The sequence below is a fragment of the Equus caballus genome, chromosome 4, assembly GCF_041296265.1.
Source record: "Equus caballus isolate H_3958 breed thoroughbred chromosome 4, TB-T2T, whole genome shotgun sequence".
Lineage (NCBI taxonomy): Eukaryota > Metazoa > Chordata > Mammalia > Perissodactyla > Equidae > Equus > Equus caballus.
Genome location: NC_091687.1, coordinates 54,161,172 through 54,179,299, shown reverse-complemented (window position 1 = coordinate 54,179,299; position 18,128 = coordinate 54,161,172). Strand labels below are relative to the sequence as shown.

The following is an 18,128-nucleotide window of genomic DNA, read 5'->3' as shown; positions in this document are numbered from 1 at the left end:
AATTGGTGGACCTAACTGAGAGCTACAGAGGGTGGCGGGGGGAGTTCTCATCTGCCCACTGCCCCCAGTGTCCGAGCTGCTTGGGTCAGTTGATGGAGTGGTTCCCAGGCCGTGGCTCTGACTTTGGCAGGATCCTTGCTCTCTGCTTCCTTTTATCCCTTAGGCTCTAGGCACTCAGTCAGCTTCCCTTCTCTCTGTAAACCCAAGCTTGGCTGTGGAGAAGGATCCTCCCACCCCCACCCCAGCCCAAGGCGTTATCCTTGTCTCTCTGCTCCTGTAGCATTTTGGATACAAGAAAATGTGCTGATCCAAAACTTGCATTCCAGGTTAGACAGACCTGGGTTTGAATCCTTTGCCAACTTAGGGGTTTGGACAAGGCACTCAGCAGCTCTGGAGCCTCCCTTTGTTCATCTGTAATAGTACCTACCTACAGTATTATTGTGAGAGATTAAATAAAAATAGCCACATAAAGCTCTTAGCACAGTGTGTAGCAAACAGGAAGTGCACAACAAGGGTTAGTTAGTACAGCTGATCCTGTTACAAGTATTTGTTTATATATTTGTCTCCTCTAGTAATGGACTTTTCCAGGGCAGAGATCCTGTCAGTCATCTTTGGTATTCCATTTGCCTTGCAACATAACTTGAGTACAGAAGTTGCTCAATAAATCTTTAACTCATAAATAACTGCATATAGGTGTGTATATATTACACATGTTTATATCTGTGCATACACATACATATAGATACATATAGAATGAGATAAAAAGGCCTTTTGAAGCTCTAATTTGCTTATGAATATGGATAGCATTATTAGAATAATTATATACACAACTATTAACACCCTGATTTAATTATATTGGAGATTTTCCCTCACCATAATTCGAACATTTCCAAGTTGAATTACTCTTGGCCACAAGAAATTTCCGTCTTCATGGCAAGATCCAATCCCCAAGAAAGGAGGCTGCATATTCATGCACTAGACGTGTACATTCTCTGGGCCAATTTTAGATTAAGCCAAAGAGAGAGGATGGGGTACTTCAGGAAAGCTGACCCTTTGGGGGCAGGGGCATGCTGCAGGTCACTCCTTGTTGGAATCTCTCTTCCATGATGTCCGACTCCTCCCTATAGTGAGATTTTTCGTAGTAGGGAACCTGACAGGTGATAGTGCTGACACAAGCTGGGAACTCAAGAAGGTGGGGTGGAAGAACGAGCTTTTTGGGGAAGGAAAGTCAGCTACTGAAATTTCGTTTTAGTTGATATTGTATTCAAGTGGGTGTGTCCAGAAGACAGAGGAGATAATAATGTTATGGAGGTAAAGCTGTGGCTGAAGACGCCAAATGCCATGAGAGATCATAGAGGCTAAAGATGGAGAAAAGCTATTTGAAGTCATTTAAAGCTATCTGAAGTCATCTTGGGTGTGCATGTTATGCTGTTTAGTTGGCAGAAAGAATCAGATAGTCTAGTTAAGATAGACCTGGTTTTGATTCCACAAATGAAACTGGGGAGTTGAGATATGTTATCAGGGAGATCTACAATAGATCTCTGTCTCCACGCAGGACAATGCCCGCCAAAGCTTCATCACAGCTGTCCGTCATCCTCCTCTTGCACTATTGCCGTTTTACAGAGAAGGAAACTGAGGCTGAGAGAGTGTAAGTAACTTTCCCAAGGTTGTACTGCAAGTAGGCAGATGGCTTGAACCCACATATCTGTACGACTTCCTAACTTGCCTTTTTGCCAGTTGAGAAATTCTTTGAAAATCTGAGGAAAGCAGGAACTTCTTTGCTCTGATTTAAAAAAAGCCCAAAGTCACATACACATCACATTTTACATGCAATTGCAGGAGATTCGTGACCCCCTGCAACCCATCTATGGACCTCTGTTGGATGTGTTGACATCAGATTAAGAGCAATGAGCCAATTTTCAACAAAATAACCTTTAAATATGTGTTGGCCTTCCAAGTCATCACAATGTGATGCTATCAAACGACATTTTTGTGGCTCCAAACATTTCTGGAGCTCCAGCTTCAGAACGGCCCCAGAACCCGTTCACTGGCCACAAAAGAAAATTAGTCCCAGTTACTTACTTTTGTTTTCTCCAAACAGTGTTTATTGTCCTGCCTGTTCATTATCTTTGGTTTCAAATGACTTTTGGCTGTTTTCAAAATTGCAAATCGTTCCCAAGGATTCCATCGTTAAAGAAATCCAAAGAATGTGCAATAAACTCAGAAAGAAACCCTAAAGGGGCATTTTAGAAGGGATTCTATCCAAGGTTAAACCTTGGGATAAGGAACTGTTCTCAAATACACCCAAATGACAGCTACACATGCTGTCTGTGGTTATTACTTTAACGACAGGAACTCATATTTCAGTGTATAAGGTAAGGTCTTTAAAAAATATTACTTTGAAAATATCTAGTAAAATTTACTGCTTCAGGATTTTTTTGATTATTGGAAACAAAACTTTGTCATTTGTGTAGGTACAATTTAGTGTCTTTTGCAAATCTAATCTTTCACTGATTCTCTGTAGAAATAGCACTTATCTTAGTCAATGTCACTTGGCCTGTTTGTTTCTACTATCCCATTAATTTCCAATGCTTCTAAGTTGTTGAATAACTACATCTAAAATAATGGTTGTAAAAAATTGTTGTTGTTTCTTGTGGCAGTTTTTGTAGCATCTTCTTTTCTTCTAAGGTCTGGTTGAAATGCATCTATTTTAAAGATTCATTTTGTTTTGGGGATATGATGTTACTGCTTGGATGATTGGAAATAGTTCTAGAACTGGTTGTCTGAACTCACGTTGGATGTTTAAGTTATCAGTAGTATTGGCTAGAAAATTGCTTTGTTCTGACCACATATCCCTATGTGGTGCTAGAAAGCCAGGGACCCTATAGATTGTAGATAAATATCAATATGTAGAAGGGTATGATTAAAATGTCCACAATCTCATCTTATCCTTTATCCCACTTAAATGATTGACTTTGCTGATATGCGTTTATACCAACGTATTGGGCTCCCCATCTGGAATGGAGTCTAGGGCCATAGGGATCAATATATTCTCATGTTATAGCAAATACTTAAGGCAATAGTTCTCACCATTTTAAAAAATATTTTTACTGCCACACACACACACACCCATTCACAAGTTCTTATGGGCAACACAGCCCCACCAGTAACTAATCGTCAGGTCATTGATAATGCACGCTGTGGTGCACATGGGTGGTTCCAAGCCCAGGTACTTGCTCTAATTCTGTCACTTTCCTCCTCATGGAGACATCATACTAGTGCACTGTGGTACTGTGGTTCACAATCATTGGCTTAAGAGATAGACAGATAATGTCCTTCATATGTCCTCCAGTATATTTAGTGTTGATTCCGGCTACTCACAGTATGATCCAGGAACCAACAGCATCAGCATGACCTGGGAGTTTGTTAGAAATGCCGAATGTCAAGGCCCCACCGCAGACCTGCTGAATGAGCATTTGCATTTTAACAAGATCCCCAGGTGATTTGTCTATACTTTAGAGATTGAGAAGCACTGATTTAGATGGTTCTGCATAAGCTCATATACGTAGAAGTTACAGGAAATGTTGAGTTGTTGTATTCTGGGTGATAGATATTGACAAAACAACAAACAAGCAAAAAACCATAAGGGGACTGAATAGACACAACAATTCCCTCTTTGGCAAATGATGGGTATAAATATGTAAAATGGTTAAATTCCAGATATTTGGCTTGTTTACTTTAGCCTTTGGAATTGGTTGTTTTTCTATTTCTGTTGCCTTTTGCATTGAGTTTAGGCCCTGTTCTGGCTCATGTGGTGAAACTGACTGAAGCTCAGCATCCCAAATCTGCATTTTTAATTTGCTTCTCCTGGGAGCAAGAGTCTGTGGTTTCATCCCGTATGAAACTGCAGTTCTTGTGGAGTAATCTTGAATCATCCCAAACAAGTAGCAAGGATTAAGGATGTGACCAACTGACCAAAAATATGCAACCACAGATGCAACCACAGGTTTGTGGCAAACACACAATGCTGTGCCTGGAGAGTAACATTCCATAGGAGTTGCTGCAGAATCCTGTAGGTCTAGTGGGAGCCCCAGGAAGCACTCTCCTGAGCCATTATTTGGTGGGTTGTTGAAGTGGACCCCCCTTCCTTCTTACTCTGTTGGTAGGAGTGCAAATTGGTATAAGCCTTGTAGAAGACAATTTTTTTTTGAGGAAGATTAGCCCTGAGCTAACATCTGTGCCCATCTTCCTCTATTTATACGTGGGATGCCTGCCACAGCATGGCTTGATAAGCCGTGCTAGGTCCATGCCTGGGATCCGAACCAGTGAACCCCCTGCCGCCAAAGCAGAGCATGCGAACTTAACTGCTACGCCACTGGGCCAGCCCCTAGAAGACAATTTTGATAAATGAGTATCAAAACCTTTCAAAAGTGCATATTCTGTGATCTAGCAATTCTACCGATGGAGATTTATTTAAAAATAATCCTATGTATGGATTAGTAGGGGAAGTGGTATGTCGATTCTATGAAGACATGGCTACACTAGCTACAGGAAACAAAAGAACCTTTCTGTTTGCTCCACCATCAGCACCCCTCCTTCTGCTCTCTGCCAACTCCCTCCTACAAGGCTTCCTCAAAGTAGCTGAAGGGCTTTTAGTAAATCATTTCATCCCACTTGGGGCTCAGTTTCCTCATTTGGACAATAAGAAGTTTGGAATAAAGGCAGTGTTTCTCAGAATATTGTCTATGTGGACAACCTGAGTGAGAATCATTTTGCCTGCTTGTATGAAATGCATATTCCTGGGCCTGAATCATCACAACACTGTCTGAAGGAGGGTGAATTTTCTTTTTGTCGAGGAAAGAAAGGCTCAGAGAGACTTTCATTTTACACTTGGTGAGCGGTAGAGCTCAAATTTGAATTCACTTCTACTGGTTTAATTCCAATGTCTGCTCTATCACTCAGGGGCTAGCACAATAGGCAAACACACAGGTGCAGACCTCTGCCCTTATCACATCCTAGCAGGGAGAACTTTGAAGACTATTGTCACATGCCCCACGTCGTTCCTTAAAATGGCTTTTTTGGTGGAAATATCTTTGTAAATCTTTAATTTACTACCATGGATATAGTAGATCTGATTTTCGTTTTTTCGAGTTACAGGAAAAGAGAGATTCCACTCTTCAAATATGTAATATTCAATGGCCAATGAAAACGCTACATCTCACTTTTAAGTTACAGATCTCTCTGGTAGGAATGCATATTGCTCTGCTTGGGAAGATGGTGCTGCTGTGAAGTGGAACACGACTGACTCTTGTTCTGTGGCTTACGTGTACTCTAATCAGATGTGCCTTTTATTCCAGGAAAGCCTTGATTTCGTGTCTAGTAGTTGTAGGTTTGCTACTGCTTCAACCTGTGCTGTTTATATCTCCCTTATACTTTCGGAACTGCTTCCCAACTGTTGGGGAAAAAAGAAATCTTTTCTAAAGCGTTAATTAGAGAAATGTATTTATTGAGCATCTTTCATGTGCCTGGCACTGGGCAAAGCCACGGGGCTAACCAGTGAGCAAAGCACCCAAGGACCCGTGTCTCATGGATTCAGTTCACTGTTAAACTCTTTCCCCTTCACTTTGTTAAGCTTCACTCTAAAATTTAGTTGGTTAAGAAAATAATTAAGTGGAGTTTTGTGTGTAATTTAACTCATTGGAAGTGCAATAGTGTGCAAGATCCTGTACAACTTAAAGCATCACTCCCAAAGAGGAAGACCAACAGTGTAACTCCCTACATAAAAACTGTGAATCAATTTTTTTAATGTAAATAGAATCAATAAATCTGGTTGCTTTGAGAATTCTGCTTTGCTGTTTAATACTCTTTCGTTATATTTGATCTTCAGTTGCATGGGCTGCTTTGGTTAGTGATGGTAGTAGAGGATTATTGTAGCCTTTAGGGGATGAAAGGAGAAATGGAAATGATTAAAAATAAGTTCGCTTTTTCATGTACAGGAAGGAGGAATAGTGAAGAAGCAGCAATGCACTCTTAAAATGATTAAGTAATTTACTAGGGCAATTTGAAGCCTCGTTAAAAATTAACAAATTGATCTTAATGCGTCTCATCTCATTTTGTTGGCAGGTTGCCCAGTGCCTTGAAGTTCTGATTAATGGGCTTGGATGATTGATAATCTCTACCATATGGCAATAATCTAACATTTGAAAAGCCATCTCTCCTTTCTGTTGATTATAGTGAGGCAAAGACAGAAAAAGGTGAGCCCTTCCTTAGAGTGATTTTCACAAAATTTTCATTTTAATTTGCTGACTGTACAAAGAAGAAATCTGCCAAGTGTTGCTAGTGCATCTGGGACTTGGCGCATGTGACGGTTATAAATGCCTCGCTGGACACCAGCTGTATCTACATACATTTAAATCAATTAGATCAGAATCAAAATTCTAGGTCTCTATCAACTGTTGAAATTTGCCATATTGGTATGGGAAGTAGCAAGACAAATAAGGTGTCCTGGCCCTGTGGCCCGATAGCAGGCTTAGGTCAGTGTTCTGGCTTTGTCCCATTCATGCCTGCTCAGGAAACAAGGAGTTTCTTGTATTCACATCAGCAAGTCAAGGAGCTTCCTGTGAATGTCCATGCCCCAATCAGTGTTTCACCTGCATGGGACACCAGGCCTTTGTTTTTTGGCTTGCGTCAATTCTTTGTATGAAAATCTATGATACCAAGAATCATTGAGTTAGAAAGGGTCCTAAATGATTCTGATTCAAATCCATGCCTTTAGGTTTTTTCTATATCCCCATTTTAGGACTGAGGCTATGAACCTTGCCTAAAGACATTGAACTAGGACGTGAAAGAGAGTCACACTGAGTCTCTTCCCTTTGCTCATCATCTCCCCTCCTGTAAGCACTGATCAAATCCTTCCACCCTATTCATTTATTCAACCCTCGTGAATACGCACACACTTTGCAACCTCTACTATTTCCAGTTATTTATTTATTTATTTAAAGAGGAGTTTTTTTAACTTTTTTTTCTCCCCAAAGCCCCAGTACATAGTTGTATATTTTATTTTATTTTGTTGTTTTGGTGAGGAAGGTTGGCCCTGAGCTAACATCTGTGCCAATCTTCCTTTATTTTGTAGGGGGGATGCCGCCACAGCATGGCTTGGTGAACAGTGTGTAGGTCTGTACCCGGGATCCAAACTTGTGAACTCTGGGCCACCAAAGCAGAGCACATGAACTTAAGCTAGGCTGGCCCCCATGGTTGTATATTTCAGTTGTGAATCCTTCTAGTTCTTCTATGTGAGCTGCCATCATAGCATGGCTTCTGACAGATGAGTAATGTGGTTCCATGCCTGGGAACTGAACCAGGGCCACTGAAGCGGAGCGCTCTGAACTTTAACTGCTAGGCCATCAGGGTTGGCTCCCCAGTTATATATTTTTGAGTGGAGGAATAATTTGATGATACTTTCAAAGTAACCTTCTAAATATGTCTTTAAAGGGTTAAAAAAAATTCCCCAGTAACCTAGTCAACTCATCAATATCTCATATGTTACCAGTACTTTTTCTAATGGCCTGCATTTATGAATCTTTCCAATGCATCCGCTTTAGTTTTTATAGAAATGGTCTACAACGCTTTTTTTCCACTCATATTTCATGGGTTTACATAAAATTTAATTGATTGTACATTATTAAAATAACGTGTGATCGGAATTTGCAGTTTTGAGAACATAAACAGGGGACAACCCTACATTTAGGAGTAGAAGTGTGCAATGATATCAGAGGTGAATGTAGGAGCCATAAGTGCTCACAGTCCGTGGGCATCAGCATGTGTCGGTTAATCCAGTGGCTTGATTAAGAGGAAACTGACTAAGAGAGCTGTAATACCTAACATTTATGAGGGTTTATTCTGGGCCAAGCCCTGTGTTAATCACTTAACGTACAGTCTCTCATCTACTCCTTACTGTACCGATGAAGATTAGACATTATTATCCCCGTTTATACAAATGAAAAAAAAAATCTCTGCTAAGTAGCTTGTCCAAAGTCACAATGGTGGCAAGTAGCAGAGTAAGAAAAGCCCCAAATCTGGCTGTCTCCAAAGACTTTATTTTTAGCCATCATGCTATATTAATAATAATGGATTTTGACTATCTAAAAACTCAAAGAAATCTACACCTACAGAAAGAATGCAGATATTACAAATGAACTCTCCATTTTAGTAAAGAACTATCATTTTCCTTACTTAGTACTGGTTTGTTGCTATTCCTATTACAAGAAAGTTTTGTTGAAGGAGGCTGGAAAAACACAGTGACTTTTGGGCTCTGCATCAATGAGGGCAAATAAACAAAATGTCTCCTCCTGCTCTAAGTGATTTATTAGAAGTTTACAGTTTCAGTAGTGAGTGATGTCAAATTTAATATATCCTCAGGATTTACATGAGTTCTGTCAGCTTGCAAATTTCTAAGCTAAAAACATGGACACTTTATGGCAGACATTTGTTTTCTTGTGGTTCTTTGTACTGTTGCTCCACCCTGTTCAGTTTAAGTCTTTCAGTTTTGAGGAAAGCTTTGATCTTTGATTAGAGAGAATAATTTGGATAATTAGGGAACGTTTGTGGTTTTTACTCATGATGTAGACAATGATGCATGTATGTGGATAAGCTGTGAGATGAACCTGATTTCTTATATACATGTTTTTTTCACTTCTCCTACATTTAAGAATTAAAGAGTACTCAAAAAAATCCGTTTAAAGTAGAAAATTGACCTTGACTTTATGACATAAGTCTTGGAGTAAGCCAACCAAGTAAACCAACCATTTGTTTTGGGAGGCTCCTAGAGCCGTTGAAGCAAACTGCCTAGAAGCTCTCATCATAAGTGGACCAGCTGGCTCTATTGCTCTTCATTCCGTTTAATGAAGTCAAGATAATCCTGGTTTTAACAGACGTTTGGAATCTCCTGTACCTAAATGGAATGCTCCTGCCTTAAATGAATCTGGCACTCAATTTCCTAGAACACCTTTCTCATCAGCATGTTTATTTCACACCTTTTGCGTATGTTCATGCATCAAGAAGTTACTTCTCTCATTCTTGCCTCTGAGTGGTAACACAGATCACCTAGTTTATCCAGAAGAGCCTCTCCCTCCCTTGGTGGTGTGCTGGTAAAGGCTTAACAACAGGCACTCAGTGGGGAAGCACCAATGTCCTGGCTCTGACTGGTAGCGTTTGGTGATTTGCATGGTGAAAATACTCCCCTCAAGGCCCATGTCAAGCTGCCACTCTGACCATGCTGAATCCTGGGTTGGGAAGAGATGTGCATGATCAGCTTTCACAATTTGGTCCGCGCTGGCTCCTGAAGAGCCCTGCTCTATCTCTTCTGCCCTTTAATCAAACAGCTTGTGCAGGCTTGCTCCTGATGTTGACCAAAAGGAAAGCGACGAAAAATTTCCTCAGACAGCACTTCCTTGCTGAGTTTTCAAGTTATTACTTTGTTTACTCTTTTATTTACTAGTTCACATGCACTTGTAAGCGAAAGATTTCACTTCAGGGCTTGTATGAGTGTGTGTGTGTGTGTGTATTTAAATTGATATTTGTTCTGTTTCAGGCTCTCATTTTCGGTGTTTGCCTCCTATGTTTTCCTGGGTCTCGAGCCTTGTATATTTAACTTGCTCTCTTCAGCCTCCTGAGTAATTAAGTCAGTAATAAAATTGACCCAAGCGTGAGTCCATCAGGTTGAACCCTTTCTCCCAGTCTATCCTCACTGATTTCCTTAGTGCAAACTGCTACATGAAGAGGACATGCTGCAGTGTCTGTGCTTTTTTGCAAGAGGGGAAAAATTGTGCAAATGTGAGACTAGCCCGCAATTTTATGCAAGGCCTTCCTAACATTTGAACAGGATTCCAAGTACAAGTAAGATGCTTTAAATGATCTTTTAATCATATAATGAAATGGGATTACCTTTCTCCTGAAATGTCTTCTGGCTTTTCTTGTCATATTCTGAAGCTCACTACATTGAACTGTGTGACATCAGCAGGATGAAATATAGAAAACACTACCAACCAATGCTCCGTCCTCCTCAGGAAGAGATTTCCAGACTTCAGATAGGTTTGCTTTTCTTGGGTGAGCCTTTAGTCTTTTTAAGGTTGGTACAAAGAAGTGACCACACTGGGCAAAATGAGGCAGAGAGGCCACATTTGATAATCTCTTCTGCCTCAAACACATAGAAATGATAGATAAAACATAATAAGAGAAAAGAACAGGAAACAAAAAAAGACAACTAGCTCAAAAGCAAAATAAATATTTTGGGGGCCTTGAAATGTTGCAGAAACGCTTAAGAGTGAGCAAAGCTGATGCCACTGTCTTTGAAGTTTTTCTCAAATGCCACCATCTCAGGATGCCAAAGCAAAGCAGCTTCTCTTTTCTCTCATGCTGACAAGCACTATCCCTCTGCTCTGCTTCATTTTTATGCTTAGCACTTACCGTCCTCTAGCATGCTACATATTTTACTAATTTGTCTTATTGTCTGACCATAGTGTCAGCTTCAGGAGGTCGGGGACTCTGTCTCATCTTTGTGAATGAATGAATGAATGATAACATATGTAATGCATTTAGCAAAATACTAGCACCTAGTAAATGTTCAATAAATGCTATTGTCGTTATTAGTGTTGTGACTATTAGGACTAACAGGCAAGTCTTGGTGCCGGCGCCGTCTGATGTTTCCTCCCTTATTTCTGTCTCACTCTTGCATCCCTCTGCTGCCTTTGCCTCTATATTTACTGCTCTCGTTTCTCTACTTGATTTGAGTTTGGTGTGGAAATAATATATTTTCCCTGGTTCAGAAATCCACTGAAGACAATAAATGCAGCTTCCCTCCCAAAGAGGGTTTCAAGAGAAATAAGGAACCTTGATGTTGGCTTTTCTGTCTGAAGTCCTGATTTCCTAGACCCCAGTCCATGAGTAGGAAGCATGCGGTGTAGACGGAAGGATGAAATGATGACTCACCTGTGTTCCATGAGCGGGAAGTTGGCAACCTTTGCTTGCTAAGAATAACATGAAGGGTGTGGCTTGTCCCTATTAGCACTCGTGAGATTGCTTGCATCATTTACACTAGTGCTCAGCACATAGGAAAAATGTTTTTAAGAAGCGGCTGAGGGATTTTATCCCCCATAAATAACATGTGGTTGAAGGAGTCATAAGATTAAAAATACCAGCAAAGCAAATTGTTACGGCTAAGTTGAACATTTTGGTTTTGAATTTTAAAATGTAATGACCATAAACGACCTCATGTTGTAATGCTCCACACATCTAACTACTGCTTTGTCAATACATGTTTACTATATAGATTTCTAAATACTTGGATGATTTGCTTCAAGGTGGTGCTCATCTTTGCTAAGTCTCTCAGGGTAGAATGAGGTACTTCGGTCCCTGAAGGGAGCAGCAGGAAGTGGGAGATGTCGACCAGAGAGGCCTCTTGCCTGGAGGAAGATTCCTCCAGGCTGACGTATTTTGATTATTACCCTGCTTCACTAGAGCTCACCACTGGGGCTGATGCCCAAGGCTGCTGGAGCCACAGCTCTGGGGGCATGAGGTGGTGAAAACTGTTGAGGAATTTCATGAAGCAAGAACTCTTTCAACAACAGGCATCCTGGTGCTAAGGCGTGTTGGCGGCCCATCCGCTGTGAGGAATCATTGCATCTCAGAGCTGGGGGAGCCTTGGAACATGCTCTGGTCTGTTTCCATTGCTGCAGCCTTGTGGAACCAGTCCAGGCTCTGTGCTATACAGGTCACTCTGTTTAACCAGCTTGATGACTTTCTGAAAGTCACTTACACTTTCTGAGCCTGAGTTTCTTCAGCTATAAAACAGGAATAATGTTTGCTGTCAAGGTTATTATGAGAATAGACACTTAATACATTAAAAAAAATCTTATTAAGCATCTGCTGTGTGCCAGACCTGTATTAGATGATGGGAATACAATAGTGAGCAAAACAAATACTCTCCTTGCCCTCATGGAATTTATAATCCAGCTGGGAAAACAGATATTAAATAGTGACTGGCACGGAACAGTGTCTCAAAAAATGGTAGCTATCTTATTATTCATTTAAAACATGAGGACAGTGCAGTGCCAAGAGGTTAAGTGATGTGCCTCAAATTCACAGTTAGTGTTGGCAGAGTCAGGACTTTATGTTAAGGCCTATAATGTACAATCAAGTACTTGTCACAAAGGCTGATGGTAGAGGCTAGAGCCTTGGTGATGAGACTAGACCTTTTTTTTCTTTCTGGTGAGGAAGATTGGCTCTGAGCTAACATTTGTGCCAATCCTCCTCTATTTTGTATGTGGGATGCTGCCACAGCATGACTTGATGAGCAGTGTACAGGTCTGTGCCCAGGATCCAAAGCCACAAACCCCAGGCCACTGAAGTGGAATGTGTGAACCCAACCACTACGCCCCTGGGCTGGCCCTGAGACTAGACTTTTTGATTCATTTGGAGGCAGCATTTCCCATCCAGACACCAAGGCAGCATCGGTCTCCCCAGCATTTCTAGGTATTGCCAGGTCAGACTTATTTCAGGTCAATTGGAAAAATTTAAAAGCCACTATTAGTTCATTTTACGTGGAATTTTGTTATGCTTTTGTAGGTTCTTGGAAAATCTACAGAAAGATCAGTAACATAAGTCATAGTCTCAGGATTAAAGGTGCATTGATTTGTACTGGCCGCAGAGCTAGTGTTGAGGAGAAAGCCCATTATGTAACTCAATGACTCCCATGAAAGAACTCATATGAGAAATATGAGAATTTAGAACCAACAGAGATTTTGCTTCCTCCTTTCTTACAATGAGAACCATATAAATAATCATGTTTGCCTTTTTGCCCAGCCTGCCAAAAGTCTTGGACTCAGAAGTAATGCCCAGTTACAAGGAATGCATAAACCCTTGAGGCTGGCATATATATTTCCTTCTCATTGCTTTGGCTCTGGTATGTCTTTCATTTCTATTATTTACTGTCTATATGTCCTTTAGTCTGAGCTAATATACCAAAATAATATGTTAAAAAACTGCTTTCCCTTGTAGGGCAGAGAGTGCCAGTACAGGGAGAAAATAGAAGCTTTGAGGGAGGTAATCTGGAAACACACGAGTGGGAATAATCTCTGACAATCATTCTGTCCTAAACCCCTTTGACCAGGTAACTACAGACTTCTGTTTGCTGCTGATGGAATGAAGCTCAAGGACCTATGACCTCTTGGATCTGATCTCAAAATAAATGCCTTCCAGCCTTTCCTTTTGTTTCTGTGTACATTTGCCGGCATATCAGATAAGGCACAGCAGTTAAAAGCTTTTGGTCCCATACTTCCCGTTTATCTAGATTTGCAAGCTTAGTTTAGTCTTGGCTTCCAGTATGCTTGCTATGATTAGGATTTTGATCTCTGTGACCAGTTACCTTTACCTCTGTTTTCTTTACCTCTGTGCACTAAATTTACATCAATTTTCTACAGAATGGCGTGTGTTCTGCAGAATTGGCTCTTCCCTCGTGTTCTCGTTGCTATTGAGAAGGAAATACAAATAAAATGTTTGGACTCAACTCTCAGATAGGACTATGTTTCAACCAAGTAGAGCTATAAAAACATCATAAAACCACCCAGATTTACCCCAGCTTTCCAGCCTAGGGACAAAGTAAGGTCACACTAAGAGTCCCAGGGCAGCCGATTTCTGGCTCAGCCCAGTTAGTCCTATTGCTGTAGCCCAAGGTTCTTTCTATTGAAGGCGTCACTGGGTGCCCAAGACATACTCACCAAAGCTCATGAATGACCTGCCTTCTTTTTCTGCCGTGGGGGTCCCACTGTTTTCTCTGCTGCCCTGATCTGTGTTTCTCCTTTGATCCTCTCCTGGCTGTAATGCTCATGACTCCTTTTGAGGACATTGTTTTCTGGTGCTCCATCCTCCTGGAGCTGTGGTTGTAGCCACTCCTCTGCTCCGGTTCCACAGGCTCCATGCTGCTCCATCTGACCCGTGTTACACCCGCTTACCAGGCGCAAAGCTGAAGTCCTATGTCCTCAATTGTCTGCAGGCCTTCTAGCATGACTATTTTTTAACTCGACCTGCTTATCAGTTAATTGGGCAGGCGTAGCAAACTGCTTGTTATGCCCCCAAATCTGGTCTCCCCCTCTTCCATATAAAATGGCTGCTTAGTTAACAGACTACTTCTCCAAGTCTGCCCTGCAGCTAAGTAAGGCCATGGAACTCTCACTAATGGAATACGAGAGTTTAAATATTTGGTCACTTACTTAGAAAGAAAGAGTTTGCCTTGTACATCATCTTTCCCCCTTTCCCCTGGGGAATGTCAACCACACAGATAAGGATAGCATCCTAGTGCAGTGGTTCTCAAAGTGTGTTCTGCAGACACCTGGAGATTCTTGAGGCTCTTTCAGGGAGTCTGGAAAGTCAAAAGTATTTTCATAATCATATTAAGATGTGATTTGCCTTTTTTACTGTTTTGCATTTGCACTGATGGTGCAAATGCAATGATGTGTAAAGTTGCTGGTGCCTTAGCATGAATCAAGGCAGTGACACCCAACTATACCAACAGTCATTACCTTCTTCACAGCCTTGCACTTGCAATAAAGCAAAACAAAAGAAAACAAAATGCTAGTTTCAGTTAAGAATGTCTGTGAAGAAGCATTAAAAATAATCAACGTAATTAAATCATTGCTGTTGAGTACATGTCTCCTTAATATCCTGTGTATGAAATAGGAAGTATGCATAAGCACTTCCGATGCATACGGAAATATGTGGTCTCAAGGAAAAGCACTTGTGTGATTGTTTGAGTTGTGAGTTGAACTATTCACTTTTCTCATAGAACACCATTTTTATTTGAAGAAATGATTGACAAACTATATTTTTTCAGACATTTGGCATATACTTTGTTGAAAATCAGCTTGTCACTTCAAGGGAAAAAAATGGATGATATTTGTTACCAATGATAAAATTTGAGTTTTCAAGCGAAAATTTGAATTTTGGAAACTATGTATTTGCCACCATGAATTTGGCAGCATCCTAATATTTAAAAACTTTTCTGATGAAATCAGTGGTGATATCAATGAATGTGATTTTCTGATATTGTGAAATAAAATGTGTCAACATTTGGAAGTTCTGAATATCTCAATGAACCAATGATTTCTAAAGGACCAAAGCATGATGTTAGAAAATTACGCATGGGTAAAAGATCCATTTGAAGCATAAAGTAAGAAATTTTGTTTGATAAATTTTGACAGATGTATTCAGTTCTATAATCACCACCACAGCAATAGATTTTAATGTGACAGAGTATAAAAAGTTTATTGATATTGTTTCAGATTCCATATTGCAACTAACCTTTAAGACACTGCCACTTGACTTTTGGTGTAGTATCAAAGAACAGTGTTCACAATTATCTGAGAAGGCTATTAAAAGTATGCTATTTTTCTCACCTATATATTTGTGTAAGGCTAGAGTCTTTTCACATACTTTAACTAAAACAACTTACTGCCCAGATTGAATGCTTCATTCAATCATCATCATCAGTGTCTTCTATTATTAAGCTAGACGTTAAAGAGATTTTCAAAAATACCAAATAATGCCACTCTTTTCACTACATTTTGAAGATAGTTATTCTTTGTAAAATAAGTTGGTTATATTAGCATAACAAGGAGTTTTTCCATGGTTTTAGAAAATGAATTAAACAAATATTTTAATAATTTTTCAGTTCTGATTTCGAATATAGTAAGTATCAATAGACGTTACCCACATAAACAGATGTCTTTGGGGTTCTCAATAATCTTTGAGTATAAAGAAGACCTGAGACCAAAACATTTGAGAACTCTGGCTTCAGTTATGGCAGAGCCACATGATGGAATCAGCCTGGACCGTTGGTGAGCTCTTATGACGTAGCCATCCCCTTCCAGACTGTTGTATGAAAAGGGAATATACCTCTATTTTGTTTGAATCACATGTATATTGGGGACTCTTTGCTCTAGCATCTTGGCCCATATCCTAAATAATATATTGGTCTAGAAAGTGATCTAATGAACACAATTAGAATTTTATTTCCCCTTCAACACCCCATAGCGTCCCCAAATCGAACTTGTGTACCTTGACTCCCAGCAATAGCTTGGATGGTTGAGCAGTGACTTTATTTCCTTAACTTTTCAGATGAATTCAGTCCTGAGCCAGTTAGTCTGAACATAGCAAGTCAATTGTCCTTGTCATGAAGGACCTCAGGATTCAGAAATGGAATGTTTATCAAGTAAATGTCTTATGACCATATTCATGACCATATTCTAGGACTCTTACACAAGGTTTTAATCTGCATTCTGTCTTTGTTCCCCTGATGTCAGTGTATTTGGTCTAGTTGTTATGGCAATAATATTTTTCTGAGACAACAGTGAAGGCATGTGATTTAACAAGTACAAGGATATCATTTGGGACAGTGGAAGAATACTTGGATTTGAAACTTTCTGGGGAAATTCATCATTGTTGGTCATCATGTTTATAATAAAATCCCTAGAACATGGGAATCACATTTTACTAATTTCTCTTTATTAGACTTTGCACAGTGGAAAAACTTGATTTACTACAATGCTCTTTAATGATAGCATTGCTGTTCTATTGTTTAAGCTCACATGGATCTAAGACCCCACAAATCCTAATTACTCAAGAGAGGAGAGGAAACCTCCTAGTCTCTTCTTCTTCTTCTTTTTTTTTTGGTGAGGAAGAATGCCCCTGAGCTAACAGCTGTTGCCAATCTTCCCCTTTTTTTTTGCTTGAGGAAGATTGTTGCTGAGTTAACATCTGTGCCAATCTCCCTCTATTTTGGATGTGGGATGCCACCACAGCATGGCTTGATGAGTGGTATGTAGGTCCATGCTTGGGATCCGAACTGGTGAACCCCAGGCTGCCAAAGTAGAGTGCGCAAACCCAAACACTATGCCACCAGCCCACCCCCCAGTCTCTTCCTTTTTAATGAGCCATGTTAAATTTTTTATTTTATCATTTCCTTGTTCAAAATATCATGAATAACTATTCATTTTCTCCACAAGCAAGTCTACGTCCTGTCCTTGGCATTTAGACTCTGTATAATTTGGCCTCATTCTACCCAGCCACTGGGACTCTTAGCAGGCAGCACAAAGCCCTGTAGGTGGCTGAGTCCACAAAAGAGGAAAGAAGGGAGAAGCATAAATTCCTTGGTCTGATACTATCACCACTGTCTTGAAAACACCTTTTATTCTCTTGTTCCTAGTCATACGCATCCGCAACATTACAACCCTGATTGAACTCAGCCTTCTACCTACTCTGAACCTGATCTAACTGAACCTCATCCAACAGCTGAGCATTGTTGGAGAAAAATCAAGCAACTGTGCTTTCTCCGTTGAAAAGCCTAACCACAGATCTTGAGCAGACACCCAACACAGACCGGCAGTCCTGCCAACTTCTCTCATATCTTCACTCGCCTGCTAACTGAGGTGACATCTTTTCTCTTCTAACTTCCTCATCTGATGACTTGTCTCATAATTTATTTTAAAAAGAATGGATAAAAATGACATGTATCTGCTCACACATATTTTACCTTTCCTCTTTTTATGATGAGAGAATTGTCCTCAGTTCCTATCTAACACAGTGCTCCCCACTCCTGGTCTCCTTATTTCTGCTTGTAGACCAGCCCTGTGAAATAGGAGAGAACATTTCTATGCTTTCTGGGAGACAATATTTATCATGCACACTTGCATTCATTGTGCCACAGATACATTGGCTTTCCTTCCGTCTTTTGAAATTTCTGTTGCAGGTCTCTTGCTCTTGTCCTTTTCTTCGCTTGGAACAATGTACATTTAGGTTGCAGCCCAGGTGTCACCTCCTCAGAGAAGCCTTGCTTGACCGTAGTAACCACGGTACCCTTCTGTATTAGTTTGCTAGGGCTGCCATAACAAAGTACCACAGCCTGGGTAACTTAAACAACAGACATTTATTTTCCCAGAGCCCTGGAGGCTAGAAATCTGAGATCAAGGTGTTTGCAGGGTGGGGTTCTTCTGAGGCTTCCCTCCTTGGCTTGTACATGGCTGTCTTCTCCCTGTGTCTTCACATGGTCTTCTCTCGGTGTGTCTGTGTCCAAATTTCCT

General features: G+C 40.4%; 1 long non-coding RNA gene across 2 annotated transcripts in view; it reads left to right on the top strand.

The window, feature by feature from the left end:
* The first annotated feature begins 2,131 nt into the window (after positions 1–2,131).
* Positions 2,132–18,128, top strand: part of LOC138923755 (uncharacterized) — a 62,436-nt gene continuing 46,439 nt past the window's right edge. The window contains exons 1-2 of one of the 2 annotated variants that reach the window (XR_011437837.1): positions 2,132–2,375; positions 6,124–6,254. This is a non-coding gene — a long non-coding RNA (uncharacterized lncRNA). The remainder of the gene's footprint in view (positions 2,376–6,123; positions 6,255–18,128) is intronic. The other variant, XR_011437838.1, reaches the window with a different exon arrangement.